Here is a 15,067-nt window from a genome sequence, read left to right as displayed (position 1 = left end):
TGAAATATAAACCATCAACTGTGCTGCAGTGGCCTTAAAATGTTAGCATTCCAAGTTAATAACTTTTGAGGTATTTTGTAGTTTGCAATGAGAAGCACTATGTATAATGAAATGTTGAAAAGATGTTCTCTTATTTTATAACAGGTGAATGGACATTTTCATCATGAGCTGTACAAAGACCTCAATACAAGTAATAAGATTTGTCTTGCTATTAATGCTCCTTCCTACCTTCCCATTCAGAATTTGTGAGTGATGCTGTTTTATGATGTCCAGGATCTCCTATTGAAGAGTCCCATTGTCAGCTGTTTATTAGTTTGGACAATAACCTATAAATTCAGGGGTTTTTAGTCAATGGAGAAAAACAATATGTTCTGTTCAGTATTTACTAGTAACTATAAAAAAACAGTCTTTTGTACTTACTTTCTAGCATTATCTAAAAACTCATGTCCAACCATGCTCTACAACTGAAGCTTTTTTTTTAGCATGAAAAAACCCCTTTTCTAACTATAAGTTATTCTGTTTGATTTGTATTATGTTACATTATGTTAATTATTTTGTATTTTATTAAATTGTACTGTATTGTGATATGTTCTGCAATATTATATAGCATATCAGTCATATCAATTATATTATTATTGAGATTAGTCCAAAAGTAATATAGACCAAAGTAAGAAATAATAGGATACTCTCAAGAATGAAATTCTAATGCTACATGTCCTTTGACCAACTATAACTCTACTAGGCCTATATTTCAAAGATATTTTTAAAAAGAAGAAAAGGATGTATATATAAAAATATTTATAGCAGCTAAGTGGCACAATGGACTCAGACATGAGTCAAATCAATCTCAGACACTTACATGGGCATGGGCAACTGTTTGTCTCAGTTTCCTCACTAAAAAAATGAGGGTATAGCAGCATCTATCTCCCTGGGTTGTGGAGGGTCAAATGAAATAATATTTGGTAAGAGCCTACCATGGTGTCTGTCACATAGTAGGCACTAGATAACTCTTCTTTCTTTTTAGTGTTAGCCCCCAAATTGGAAGCTAAGGGCTATCCTCCTATTGTGAAATGACTAAACAATTTGTAGTGTCAATGTAATAGAATATTATTGTGTCATAAGAAATTTTATGAAATGGGTAATATCAGAGGAAACTGAGAAAGATTTCTGAATTGATGCAGAACAAAGTAATTAGAACTAGAACTATTTATACAATAACATTATAAAGAAAAGCAGCTTCAAAAGAACTTTGATCAATGTAATAATAAATCGCTGGTTTAAAAGAATAATGATTAAACATTCTACTCACTTCCTAATAGAAAGGTGATGAACTTAAAAGGCAGAGGCATACATTTTCAGGAATAGTTGATGTGAAAATTTGTTTTGCCTAACTATTCAACTACATATTGAGATATTTGAGGGGCTTTTGTTCTGCTTTTTAAAAATTTCATTTTGTTTATTCAGTGGGAAGAAATGTTGGGAGGATAGGATAAATTGATAATTTTTTTAAAGTTAAAAAATGAAATTCTGAAGACACAAAGAAAAACAATTTTGATGAAAAGGAAAGGAAGAAAACTGTGTGTAAAAAGAAATAAATACAGATACACAAAAAATTTATTGATCAAATTAAGTAATAGAGGTTGGACACAAAAGCATTGGAATAATCCTGAGAAAATTGTGTAAGGAATGCTAAAATGTACTAATTTGAGGCTGATGATGGATGTTAAAGACTAATACACACATATATACATACATACATACATACACACACACACATATATATATACATGTGTATGACACAGACATCATATTTATATAGACTACATTAGAAATGTATTGAAATATATATGATAATCAAATATGGAATAGCACTGCTCTTTGGAATGGACTAATTTTTAGATCCATTTTGACAGAAAATAGAGGAAGTGCTCAATTTCTAATTTACTTAGTGTTTTCTTTCAAAAAGCATGATCTTTGGGTTGAAAAAGGGCAGAATAAAAATGACTACTAGCATACTGATATCCCAAATAGGAGAAATAAGATAAAAACCTCATTGTTGATTTTAATTCATCATGTTCAAATGAAGTACATCCCAGGGTAATGAAATCAGTGGCAAGATGTTAATCACTAAGTCAGTCTAAGTAGTCTTTCAAAGACTGGAGAAGACATGTCACAAGGCTTGAGAAAGAGAAATATTCTGATTTTCTAAAATATTAGTAATAATTTAATAATTTTGATAGTATTCAAATAAAATTTTGCTTTTCTGATATAATTTTTTTTTTTTTTTTTTGCTGAGGCAGTTGTGGTTAAGTGACTTGCCCAGAGTCACACAGCTAAGAAGTGTTGAATGTCTGAGACCAGATTTGAACTCAGGTCCTCTTGACTTCAGGGCTGGGGTTTCTATCCATTGTACAATTTTCCTGACATAATCTTATCTAATCCTCATAACAATGATTGGTGGCTTAGCAGAGGGCTAGGTGACTTACCCAAGAATCCACAAACTACAGACCAGTCAGGTCATGTGCAAAGGAAGCAGTAATCACAAAATATAATCATGGCTCATCAAGAATAAGTCAAGTCATACTTGCCTTATTTCCTTTTTTAACAGGATTACTACACTGATAAATCTACTTTGGATATAGTCTTCCTGGTTTTGTGTTTTGATTTTTTTTTTTTTGCAAGTATTTTACATAATTTCCTGTATCATTCTTGTAGACAGGATAGATATAGGGCAGATGATCATCTCTGGAACTGGTTGAATGGCCAAAAACAAAGAGAGGTCACTAATGTTCAATATCATCTTAGTTATCTCTAATTCAGAGGCCCTGGTATTCATTCTTGATTCTCTGCTGTTCATTGTTTTTATCAATATCAGATAAAAGATAAGGTAGTATGCATACAAATCTGTACATTACACAAAGGTAGGAGAATAAATAATGTCCTGGAATAGAGAATTAAGACTTAAAAGATCTAAACAGGATTTAAACTGAGCTAGAGCTAATATGGTTTAAAAGAGATAAATGTAAAGTATTACATGGGTTTAAAAAGTCAACTTCACAAATACAACATAAGGAAAGCAATTTACCTAAAAAAAATCTGGGGATTTTAAGTAAATTGTCAACTGAACATTAGTCAATAATATAACATGTAAATTATCTCTAATTATTTGTTCAGTAGTTTCCCTAGGAATCAAAGTCAAGCTCATTGGCCTATAGTTTGCAAATACTCTTGCCTTCTTTAAAAATTGGAACAATTTCCTATTAACAATCTTGTAGTATATTTCCCATTCTTTGTAATCTTTTTGATTGGTATATTTTGTTTTTACATCATCTTTATTTTTCAATCTATCCTTTTTTCTTCTCCTTACCAGAGAGCTCCCTTACATCACACTGGCTTCAATAATCTCACCTCCAGAGACTATAGACACTAAACCTTTCAAATATTAAACAGTGACAGTTGAATGGCCATTCCTTGAGGAGTCTGTAAAGAAACTGTTATCTGTGGACAGATTGGCAGTTTAACTATAATTGTGGAGAAACTATGAACTCTCATGGTTGAAGACTGAGTAAAGAAGACTGAGTAAAGTATACAGAGAAAGAAAAAGAAAACGGCTTTTTTGATAGAAAAAATCTTGAAAGGTTTTCGTTGCTTTTCTGTTAAAACTGAATGGTAGGACTATATTCCAGAATTGAGAAGTTAGCAGTTAGTTGATAGAGGAAACTTTCACTGTAATTTTTCTTATACTTCAACTGTTGTAAATAATAATTTTATTTGTTAAATTGTTAATAAATTATATGGAGGGGCAGCTAGGTGGTGCAGTGGATAGAGCACCAGACTTGAATTCAGGAGGACCAGAGTTCAAATGTGTATCAGACACTTAACACTTCCTAGCAGTGTGACCCTGGACAAGTCACTTATCCCCAGCCTCAGGGGGGGGAAAAATTATATGGAGTGCAACTCTGAAATTTAATTTAAGCCTAAGAGATTAGGAGTTTTAATGTATAGATATATGAGCAACTATTTATGGAAAAATAACTTACTCCAGTTTATTAAATTAGTGACATTTAACAGATTGGAATGGGAGCCCAATGCTGATTAAGTGATGAGAGAAATATTTCAGTTTTAGCCATTAACAAGGAAAAACAAAATATATCTCTAGATTACCTTAGAACTTTGAATGATAAGAGAATAAACATGGCAATGACTCAAATAACAGACTAAAGGACAACTATTCTTATGTGCTTACATGGTTCAGTCTATGTGTAAATGTGGTATGATATAAGCTGAATGACTTAAAAGAGCTTCACTTTGTATCAGCATCAAACCTAATCCAAGATAGTATTGGCTTTAGAATTGTGCCTTCAATGGTTCTGAGACAAGAATAGAATATTTTCCTGACTCCTGATGGTGCTTTATCCACTATTTACGTTGGTATCATATTACTTTCTTGTCTTGTTTCACTTTGCATTAGTTCATAGTTCATCCTGTGCTTCTCCATAATCCTCATAGACATAGCTTTTTTAGGGCACAATAATTTTCTATCATATTCATTTAATATAGTTTAACTATTCCTTGATTCGTAAGCATCAGTCTTTGCTTTTACAAAATATTCTGCTAGTGTTACTACTGGGCTTATATCCCAAAGAGATCTTAAAGAAGGGAAAGGGACCTGTATGTGCAAGAATGTGGCAGTCCTCTTTGTAGTGGCCAGAAATTAGAAACTGAGTGTATGTCCCTCAATTGGAGAATGTCTGAATAAATTGTGGTATATGAATATTATGGAATATTATTGTTCTGTAAGAAATGACCAGCAGGATGATTTCAGAAAGACCTGGAGAGACTTACATGAACTGATGCTGAGTAAAATGAGCAGGACCAGGAGATCATTATATACTTCAACAACAATACTATATGATGATCAATTCTGATGGACGTGGCCCTCTTCAACAATGAGATGAAACAAATCAGCTCCAATAGAGCAGTAATGAACTGAACCAGCTACACCCAGCGAAAGAACTCTGGGAGATAAGTGTGAACTAGTACATAGAATTCCCAATCCCTCTATTTTTGTCTATCTGTATTTTTTAGTTCTTTCACAGGTTAATTGTACATTATTTAAAAGTCCGATTCTTCTTGTGCAGCAAAATAACTGTATGGACATGTATACATATATTGTATTCAAAATATACTTTAACATATTTAATATGTATTGGTCTACTTGCCATCTGAGGGAAGGGGTGGCAGGAAGGAGAGGAAAAATTGAAACAAAAGGTTTCGCAACTGTCAATGCTGAAAAATTACCCATGCATATATCTTGTAAATAAAAAAGCTATAATAAAAATAATAAAAATTTTAAAAATAGAAAAAAGCAAAACATTCTGCTATTGATATTTTGGTATATATGGAAATTTTCTTTTAAAATTTTATCTTTTTGAGATATTTGCCCAATAATGGAATATCTGGGTGAAAGAAAAAGAAGATTAAAGTAATTTCCAAATTCCAGAATGGCTAGGCCATTTACAGCTCCACCAACAAGGTATTAATGTAGCTATCATTCTATAATTCTTTCAATATTGGCTACTTCCTTATTTTGTCATTTTTGCCAATTTTTTGGATCTGAAAATTGTGATTTTGTTGTGATTCTAAAGGGACAGAATGGCTTCTTAATAAAAGAGTCATGCTATATTAATCTATTTGCTATTCTGACAAGGTTATAAACTGGTAGATCAGGAGGTATTGTAATTAATCCACCTACATTTTAGCAAAACAGCTTATATAATTTCTCATACTATTATTATAAAGAGATATAAGCTAGATAATACAGTAGGATAGATTTGGAACTGCCTTCTACTTCAAAGACCAGTCAGATTAAAAGACTAGTTATTAATGGTTGAATGCTAACTTAGAAAGCGAACTCCATTATAGTATCTCAAGCATTTATAATTGGCTCTGCAATATTTAATGTTCTTATCAACAATTTAGTTAAAAGACATGGATGATATATTTATCAAACTGGCAGATGACACAAAACTAATTAGTAAAACTAACATATTGGATGATAGTAAGAATCTCAATCAGTCTTGAAAAATAGTTTATATAATAATAATTTTGTAAAGACAAACAACTTTGAAAGAGAAATTTTGATCAGTGCAATATCAATCCTCTCTTCCGGAGGGCTTATGATGAAATATTCTGTCTACATCCAAATGGAGAAGTGATGACTCAAAGAGTGTGTGTATATGTATGTGTGTGTATGAGCATGTGCATATATAGATACACGTATATGTATACATGGACAAGGTCAATACAGGTATTTGTTCTTCTTGACTACATGTTTGTAAAAAGAAAAATAATGGATATTATGGGTGCTTTTGGAAGTTTTTCTGGAGTGTTTAGTAAGTTTGTTAATTTTAAAATATGACAATTGGAGTGTTTGTTTAAAATACAACAACAATCCTATCTTAAAAGACTAAAGAATTGGTCTGAATATAAGAAAATTAATTCAATAGAGTTAAAAGTCTTGGGTCAAGGGGCAGCTAAATAATGCAGTGAATAGAGCATCAACTCTGAAGTCCAGGAGGACCTGAGTTTAAATTTGGCCTCAGACATGTAACACTTCCTAGCTGTATGACCCTGGGCAAGTCACTTAACCCCAATTGCCTCAGAAAAAAAAAAAAAAAAAAAAAAAAAAAAAAAGTAAAGTCTTGGGTCAAAAAAAAAATCAATTTCACAGTCACAGAATATAGGAACTATGATTAATAGTGCTTTTTCTGAAAAAGATAGGAGATTTTTAGTGAATGGCAAGTTCAGAAGTTTGGAGGAGATAGCAACGCAATTTGGAGTTCCATTAAAAGAGATATAACTTCCAGGAATAAGGATGTAGAGGGCCATAGACAGTGGGGGAACTCTCAGTGAGGTATGAAACCTTTCTGCCCAGAGGGAACTTGACATTGTCTGCTTTGTCTCTCATCTCCTCTTGGGAGTGTCTCAGCCTTCTTGAGAAGTCAGGGGCATGTGACAACCTGTGTTCTACTTGAAGCAGAGATACTTGTAGTAAAGAGGCATTTTACATGTTAATTCCAAGGTGCTTATAGTTAGCACATGCTCAGTGTGCTGTGGTGATATAATTGTACTAAGGTATTTAAGGCTGAGAAAACTTTAAATAAAGGAACTCCATTTTATACCATCCTCGTCCTCATCACTCCTCCTCTAAGACCTAGGACTTGGGCTGGTCCCAAGACCCTCCAGAGAGCTAGTCTGGATGGTAAATTTTGGCATTCCAGCATGGGGCTCTAGAAAGCACACTACATAAAGAAGTATACTTCCTCATTATGCCCTAGTCTGAACACTTTAGAAACATTTTGTTTACTTCTTGAAACTATACATTAGGAAGGACATGAGCAGCTGGGTTTAGCGGCACAGCCTGTAATCCCAGCTCCTGGGGAGGCTGAAGCTGGTGGAATTGCAGTGGATATGCTAAGTAGTGCCCTTACTATATTCAGCCTTGATATGGGTTGGATCTAAAAGCTGGAGACTCCTGGGTTGTCTAAGAAAGGACAAATTGACCCAAATCAGAAATCAGGTCAAAAGCACTTGGGCTAATCAATACTAACTGAAGCCTGGCTAAATGCCACCTGCTTCCTCTCTCTTCTGATCGTAGGGCTGAGGTATATTATGCATGATATATTGTAGAATATGGTAGGACCAACATTGTCCCAGCTTCCTTCAATCCTTCCAACAATTATTAGCATCTTCCCCTCCTTCCCTATATTTGCCAGGCTATTAGATAAAAGATAAAATAATCAGTTAGTTTAGTTTCTGTTTTTCTTATTCTTGTTATCCCTTCCACATTGTGACTTTCCCCATTGCAATTTTGACATATTGTCATATTTTGGGCCAGGAGTCAGAAGAATCTGAGTTCAGATGTGACTCCAGATACCAGCTATATGACTGTGAGCAAATCGGTTAATCCTTCTTGCCTCAGTTTCCTCAACTGTAAAATGATCTGGAGAAGGAAACAGCAAACCACTCTAGTATCTTAGTGAAGAAAACCTCAGGAGTCAAAAAAGTTACATGTGATTAAACAAGAATTCTTCTTTACATATCTTTTCTGCTACTACACAAAGGCAAGAAATGCACAGGTAATTAACTTCTTTTATTCAAACTAACAAAAGTTTCCTGCATAGTCCTTTCCCATCTCCACCATTCTTTTGCATTTATGTTCTATTTTCATATTGATGAGGTTTAGAATGAAATTAGATTTAATTGAGGTCTAGTAGCAGGTTCGGGGTACAGGGAGTCAAATAGAGCTCCCCTGAAACCCCTTTGGATTTGGCGCAAGGATACAGAGTTAAGTCTAGTAGCAATGCAAGAGTCCTTTGTAAAGGAATTTACAGACCCAAAAACCTAGATTGATAAAAGAGATTTATTATGGGGTTTGGAAGTAAAGTCTAGTTAGTAAAGTTGAAGGTAGAGATAAAAGGCACCAGAACCAGAGTTCCAGAGGGAAGAAGAAGTCCTTTGACATGCCAGGCATAAGGCTGCCATGTTTGGGACTTCTGCAAAGACTCCAGCTTGGCTCTTTTATAATAGGGGGCTTTGGCTACAAGCTAAAGGGGACTTGTGGGTGAAGTCCCAGATTGGCTCCGGGCTGGGTTCAGAATTTGAATTGAATTAAATGGGTTTTGGGACTGAGACAGATAACAAAGATGAAACTGTTTGTGCTTAGAGTGAAGTCCCCTCCCTGAGGCAGAGTCCAAGGAGGTTTTCTCCTTTAAGGATTTTTCAGAGTTTTGGGGTTTCCCTTTCAATATCAGTTGTAACATGATTTCCAGGGCTGTACTAGAGTCAGGTTGAAGCTACTCATAAAAGCCAATCATTAACTTTTCTGGGTGAGCATTTATACCTTAAAAACAGGCAAATTACAAATTAGGCCTTGATTTATTGTTTTGTCGATTATATAGACTTAAGAAAGTAATGGAGGAAAAAGCTAATAATACAGATTAAACCCAAATGTGTCTTGGTTCTTCTTCTTCTTTTTTCTTGGAGAGCTTACCAGCATACCATTGATTCTAGCTTTCCTTAATATAAGTTGCTTGATCACAGGGACAATAATATCGTAATTATCTTGGCATGCTCTCAGCTCCTAGTAAATCATGCCTTTTCACTCAACTCTAAAATGAATCACCTTAAATGCCTCAGGGAACTTTCATAGGTAGCTTGACTAAGTCAAACTATTCTGGCCTCAAGAACTGTGGACAAGAAGAGGAGGCCTGGCGATTCATGAAATTCTTGTTGCATTCATGCCCCAGGGTGCTTTCACAAATGCCTTCTAGTTTAAATTGCAGAAGTTCTTCCTTCTCCCAATCAGTCAAAGGCTAATATAACTGAGTCATGTTTCCCCTACAATACTTTAGTCCCATAGTTGAACCAGTCATTACATCTTCAGGCAAATGTGGCCATGACAGCTGTAATGATCTGACAAAAGACTGATTCTTTCAACATTACCTGTCATTAACTTCCCCAGACAAGATAGGGACAAACCACAGTCTTGAGGCAGTTCATCCAGGAGGAGCCTCTTTTTGACAAAGAAAATCCCCTTTTCACCTTTGTTCATGGCAATTTTATTTCTTCCACTGTGTCAAACTACCAATTTTTCCAAGTCAGCACTTCCTACTTGAAGCAGGGTTTTTTTTCAATTCATAGAGAGGAGCAGAGGTTCTTTTTCACTAGTGAATGTACCTTACTTTTATCAGTGGTCTCTGGAAGAGTCATTTCTAACTGATAATTTAAATGAGCCAATTCATTTGAAAACTAAAAACTAAGAGAAACAAAGGTTTGAGTAGCTCTATACATTTCCTTTCCTTTATTTGAGCCCCAAAGTTTCTAGTTTGAAGTTTACAGGCACAGGTTAAGCAAATACCATCATTTCATATGCCAAGTATACAGCAGAGTCAAGATAGCTAAAATAAAACCGATATGAGAAATGTCTAAAATAAAACAGATATGAAAAATGTCTGAAAGAAAAGAAGAAACAAAACATTTAGATTATAGGTTTCTATTCTTAATTTACTAAAGCACTTGGTAAAATATTGCATATTTTCTCTCATAAAAAGGGATTATTACTTTAAGTGGTCTTTGCTTTTCTCTAATGGTTCTACTTCTACAAAATTGAAAAAAAAATTAGCATCAGGAACAAAATACTGGGAAGTACTAGCTCTGACTGTCGTGTAAGCCACCAGTCATTTCTGCAAGTTCCCCTGGAGGGTCTCATTAGCCAGGAGCCAGAAGCAACTACCTGCCACATAGCACCAGGTTCTGAACAGAGGTAGAGTAGGACATGGTTCTTGTACAACAAGTTTAAATCTAATTAGGCAAACAATATAAAAAGATACAGGGAGAACTGGGGTGATAGACTCAGAGGAAAGATAAGTGACAAATAACATGATGGTCTCACAACAGTCTGTCTTCAGGCAGCCTTAGGGTGGTCAAGGAAAAACACTGCAAAGGAACTTTTGAGGACAGACTGAACAGAATGAAAGAGAGTGAAAGGATATTGCCGAGTGATGCATGAATGCATAATAAAGTAGAATCATGTACAGGGCTCAAGTCTTCTCAGTATTTTTCTGGAGTACAAAGAAAAAGAAGCAAATTTTGGAGTAAGAGCATTTGTCAAGGTTTAGCTGAGAATGACAAGGAAGGGGATATAACAAATTGATTGAACAAGAGACATGGAATATTAGTACTTTCAACAAAGGATTTAAGGAAAATTTTGAGAGGAAGGGTTCATTATAAGGACACAAAAATTGCCAATATTGGACCAAATATACATGCTCTCTAATCCAGAGAGCTTCCTTGAGATCAATCTCAGAAGTTTAGGCAGAATTTTTTTTTAATCTAAGTTTTCCTTAATGGGAAAACTATAGTTCATTTATAGATTTGCCATTTCTCACCTTTTTTCAAGAATTCAAACTATCTCTATTAGGAAAGAGTTCCATAATTTTGCTGCTTTCTATACTTCTGCACCTCTACTACTTCCTTTTATCTGCCCTCAGTGTACTTTTTCTCAAACTTTAGGGAGTGACCTAGTTTTTTCTGGGATTTTATGAACAAGACCATGTTCCTCTTCTTCTCCCTTCTTTCTCCTCCCTTCTTCCTCCTCTTCCTCCTCCTCTTCCTCCTCCTCTTCCTCCTCTTCTTCCTCTCTGTGTGTATATACATACATACATACATATATATATATAGACAGATTTCAATCATATTCTCTTTCACCTTTCATTTTCCCAAATCTAAGTACTAGTATTTCTTTAATAGTCTTCATACAGCAAATGTTTCTCACTTTACTTTGATCATTTCATTTATCACTTTCTGACCTTTATGGAAATTGCATCTTTTTTTTTTTTTTTTTTTGAGACAAGGCTTGTAGAACTTCATAGTATCTGTTTTGTTCCCAATTCTTTCCCAATGATTCCCTGCAATTTATTGCCACAATAAGCAGGACATCAAGTAGAAATTACTTTTAACTCTCAAACATACCGTTAGGTTGACCAGGAAGTCTCCAATATTCACCTTATCAAAAATGTGTTTTAGACAGTCTCAGGATTGCCTAGAATACATCTCCTATTTATTATCCTATACCAGAAAACTATTCTTCTGAAACCATGGACAGCACCAAACATTTCCATAGTCAAGGAAAGACTCAGAGGGTGAGGGAGAAGGTGTTAATGTTAAAGAGACACAATCTTCGCCTTATCAATTGCCTGTCTTCTACTCCATATATCTGGGGGGGAAGGGGAAGATAAACCTAGGTTAGAGTAATTTTTTAGGTTTCTGAGACAAATAAGTGATTCAATCCCCAAATCCTGGGGGCTTTAAAAGAGTCTAATTCTCCTTTTGTGAATTATCCAAATTACCTAGAGGCAACAAAGTTAATTAAGACTAATTATCTACTTGCAGCCAATAACAGCCTCATCTGTTTCTTAAACCTTCCAACTAAGTGTACCCCAGTATATTAATAACTAAGTTACAAAACTGCTCGATTTTAAGTAGATCCATAGTTTGTTCTTGTTATGGTGCTGAAGTAGTTTCTTCTAACTACTATACTTCTTAGCTATATGCTAACAGTTTGTAATGATTCTTGATTCATTTCCTGGGGTGAAATGGACAACTTATCATCTTTTTAATTTCTTAATCTCTGTATATAATTTTTTAGTTTTTCACTTGAGAAATCAAAAGGTGTCTAGAAAAAGACAATAAATAATTTTGAAAGTTGATCTCAATATGTGAATTAGAATTGTTACCTGACACAAGTGAAGAAACTAGGAGGGAGCATTTCATCCTGCTCATCCAAATGATATATGACCATCTCATCAGGAATGTGTACCTGGAAAATGATTAGTCAACTTTCCCTTGCAGATTCTACCTTCTGAAATAACCCATTTTACTTTGGGGACAATTCTAATTGTATATTCTTCTTTCCTTCAAACCCAGACCTGCTTACCTGTAGTTTCTACTTATTGGTACTAATTTTTGCACTTCTTGAGTCAAGCAGAATAAACCCAAATCTTGTTTTATATAACTCTTTAAATATTCTGCAATTTTACTACTTGATCCAAACATATTTTCTGGGCTAAACATCTTTCTACTTATCCTTCTATGCAATGAATCTACCAATGGATTCAGTCCTGAGCCTATAGTTCAAATCAATCAGATTGGAACACAATATCATACCTGAGTACAGGTACAAGATTGTATACAATTGTGCCATTTTTTTTGTGGTGTTTCCTTCATTTTATTGTCTCAGTTTCTTCAACTAAAGGACCTAGGCAGTGTGTCTCTGCAGATCAGAAGTTGCATTAAAGGATCACTGTGAGTTATGCTTTTTATAAATCTGAAATGTGTGAAAATTTAACTATCATTATTATCAATAATTAAAGTAGTTAAGGTGTTAACCTTATAATGTTTACATAAAAATGCAATAGCTTTTTTTTAATTTTACTACAGTACAAAATAACAATAAACTAAATTAAGTAATTCTATGTCTCAGATCCAATAGCATTAAAATCATTTGAGTTTAATTCTTCCTTTATGTTTTAGGGAGTTGAATATTCATATAATTTTATGCTACTCTTCAAGAAATGTGTTATGCCAAGCCAAGTCCTAGGGAAGGTCATTGGTGGCTAGTTGTTTAGTTATATTCAACTCTGTGATCCAATTTGGGGTTTTCTTGGTAAAGACACTGGAGAGATTTCCTTCTCCAGTTCATTTTACAGATGAGGAAACTGAGGCAAACAGGCAAACTTCAAAGCTCAGCACACTATTCACTACACCATCTAACTGCCTCTTCAATACCTAATAAACAGTGATTATTAAGAAGGACAAGGGTGTCATGAGAAGGAGATGATTAGGGAGAACAAAGAAAGGTTCCCTATTTCCTAATGTTCAATCTTCTGATGAAAAGCTATCACTAGCTGAGATGTTCCCTCTCCTCAACACCTTGATAATACTTTATTTGAAGAATGAAATATACTCTTTCACTCTATTGCCCAAAAACCTGGTAGAATGAAGTAATTCTCCTACCCCTGAAACAGGGCACATTCTGCCACCTTTAAAAATCACTGTGCTTGTATCTTTTATAGGGCTAGAGACAAGGCAAAATAAAAACCATTACATTTATAGAGGAAAAGGCCATAAAAATGATATGAAGATGCTTTTCAATTCTATTCATTAGTTATTGACTGTCCTGTTATATAAAATAAATCAGGATAGTAAGATTATGTCACTGTACCTATAAGATTCTTCTACATTTGCACCTTGTATTTTGTTTTAGTTTTCAAATAAAGTCTACAAATCAGGACTTTTCATAACAGCAATAATGATGTATTATTATTTTAAAAATATACTAAATTATATTTATCCAGTTATAACAATAATAATAGATATCATTTTATTTGCAAATTGCATTTGGATAAGGGAAGAGAATAAGTATTTATTATGGCCTACTATGTGCCAGGAATGTGCTAAGCATAACACCCTTGAGAGATAGGTGCAATTATTATCCCTATTTTATAAATGAGGAAACAGACTGAGAGAGGTTAGGTGCCTTGCTCAAGATAACACAGGAAGTAGGTATCTGAGGCAGGATTTGAATTCAAGTTTCCCTGACTCCAGGTCAAACAATCTACTGAGCTACCTTACTTGACTTCTTCAGTAAGTACTTAACTATTTTTACAACATTGTTATTGTGACTCAGATACAGAACTAGGAAGGAACTAATAGGTTCATTCAACTTACCCAAGTGTTGTATTGCCATCTCATCAGAAATGTGTTTCTGAAAAATAATCAGCTTTCCCCTTGAAGACCATTAGTGACAGAAAGCACACTGCCTCTTGACAACCAATTTTACTTTGGGGGCAACTATAATTGTTACAAAATTCTTCTTTCTATCAAGCCCAGATTTGCTTCCCTCTAGTTTCTACTTATTGGTACTTATTTTTCACTTATTTGGCCCCAAAGGTGAAAAATAAGTACCAATAAGTAGAAACTAGAGGGAAGCAAATCTGGGCTTGATAGAAAGAAGAATTGTACACATAAAACATATACAGTAATTTCCCAGATATCCCCTGAATTTCTTGCTGTTTAGCTCAAAGATTACAAGAAGTAGAATGAAGAATATGTAGAATAAGGTAAAATCATAGAATGTTGGTATTATGTATAACTTGTTGGATGGCATCATGAAACAAATACATTTAGCATGTTCAAATCCCACTTTGGCACTTTTGAACTGTGAATGTGTCTCTAAGCCTCAGTTTCCTCATCTGTAAAATCAAATTTTTAGTCCTTACCTCATTGGTGACTATGAGGAACAGATGAAATAATGTACAGTGAAAGAAAGCATTTTGTAAATTAAGTTCCTTATAAATATAAATATATACTTTAAGGTTTGTAAAGCACTATACAAATATCTTACTTATCTTAACAATACTGGGAGGTACGTGCTATGATTATCTACATTTTATAGAAGAGGAAACCTAGGCAGAGTTAAGTGACCCAGGATCACACACCTAGT

The sequence above is a fragment of the Sminthopsis crassicaudata genome, chromosome 1, assembly GCF_048593235.1.
Source record: "Sminthopsis crassicaudata isolate SCR6 chromosome 1, ASM4859323v1, whole genome shotgun sequence".
In the NCBI taxonomy this organism is placed as follows: Eukaryota; Metazoa; Chordata; class Mammalia; order Dasyuromorphia; family Dasyuridae; genus Sminthopsis; species Sminthopsis crassicaudata.
Note: the sequence above shows the minus strand (reverse complement) of the source record.